This window comes from Geospiza fortis, unplaced genomic scaffold (assembly GCF_000277835.1).
Source record: "Geospiza fortis unplaced genomic scaffold, GeoFor_1.0 scaffold538, whole genome shotgun sequence".
NCBI classification, from domain to species: Eukaryota; Metazoa; Chordata; class Aves; order Passeriformes; family Thraupidae; genus Geospiza; species Geospiza fortis.
In genome coordinates this window covers 2,859,758-2,861,301 of record NW_005054368.1, presented here as the reverse complement: position 1 = coordinate 2,861,301, position 1,544 = coordinate 2,859,758, and the positions used below count along the sequence as shown (strand labels likewise).

Here is a 1,544-nt window from a genome sequence, read left to right as displayed (position 1 = left end):
CTCAGTTGGATTAATTCCCAATGTTCAGGGTGGCAGGGGGAGTTTTTAACCACATCCCGAGTTTCCGCTGCGAACAGAGCCGCGAGCGCTCTCATCAGCAATGCTATCATCATTCCCATGTTTTGCAAATCCATTGATTAGCATTTCTGCTGGAGCTGGTGGAGGCAGGGGGGGCAGGAGGAGAAGGAGCACGGGAGCTGCAGATCCACAAGCCACGGGGGAACCCTCTCCTTGCCCCATCTCTGTGCTCTGTTCCAAACAGCGCTGCCCTGGGAGAGGGGAGCGGCTCTGGGGATTTGGGATTTGTCCTGGGCTGGTTGTTCCAGCAGCAGGACAGTCCCTGAGTCCCTCAGGTGTTCCTGTCCCTGATTGGGCTCTCAGGCACCCGTGGGTGTGGGAAGCAGGGCTGGGTTCATTCCCCATGCAGAGCTGGTGCTGACTCCTGAGTCATCCCAGATGGGAGGAAAAGGCATTCCCGGGGCTCAGCTCCTCTGATCTCACTCCTGTCCCTTCCCAGGGCAGCTTGGGCAGCTGGGTGATGTTCATGTCACCCCCTTGGCTAAACCCACTTTCCTTCCCAGTCCCTGGAGCCCCCAGAGATCAGGATCTGGTACCTGCAGACCTGAGCAGGCTGTGGGCGCTTCCCTGCTCTCCTGGTCACTCGGGGCTCATGAACCCAAGGCGGGGAATGCAGCAGCTCCCCACAAAGATCCACAAGACAACTTGGAGGTATTGATGTGCTGAGAGTTTCTTGTGCCCAGCAGCAGCTGAGGCAGGGATTGAGTTGTCTGACACCTAATTAGAAGGAAAATTGCTGCTCTGCCAGGCGGTGCCAGCCTGGGAGCCTGGTGGAGAAGCCCAATCTGCAGCCTCAGCCTCTTTCTTCTGCTGTCCCCAGACATGAGGGGGGCTCAGGGAGTGAGGAGATCCCTGTGCCCTGGGCTGGGGGGTGGCTGTGTGCCAGGGTGTCCCCCAGGTGCTGTCCCCATCCTCCTGCTGGAGGGAGCTGCTGGTGCTGACAAAACACCTGCCAAGGGAGTTGTTTGGAGTCAGGCAGGATCCAGAGCTGTGCTGGGAGCAGGAGTGCAAACAAACAGCCAGAACAGCAAATCAGCATTTTTTTAACTTAATCCAGAAAGGATTTTTCCCTTCCCTTGCTCTCTCCAACTGCTTAAATGAAACCCTGGTCTGTGCTCTGCCAAGGTTCCCATTTTGCTGCTGTCTCCAGGGTGAGGGGTTTGGGATGGTTTGGAAATGAGTGAGTTGCTGTGTCCCTGCCCCTCAGGTTTTTGCTGGAATAGGGGTGGATTTGGGCCACCCCAAAGAGGGTTCCAGCACTGGGGACAGAACAGTGACAGCACCCATTGCCCCTTCATCTCCAAACTGGGCTGTGGCATTTGCTGGGTCCCCAGGACGAAGGAGGAATTGAGCATCTGACTCCATGTTCTTAGAAGGCGAATTTATTAATATATTATATTATATTATATTATATTATATTATATTATATTATATTATATTATATTATATTATATTATATTATATTA

The 1,544-nt window shown here is 53.6% G+C and overlaps 1 protein-coding gene across 1 annotated transcript in view; it reads left to right on the top strand.

The window, feature by feature from the left end:
* DOC2B (double C2 domain beta) overlaps positions 1–1,544 on the top strand; it is a 32,608-nt gene that overhangs the window by 19,194 nt on the left and 11,870 nt on the right. The window lies entirely within an intron of this gene.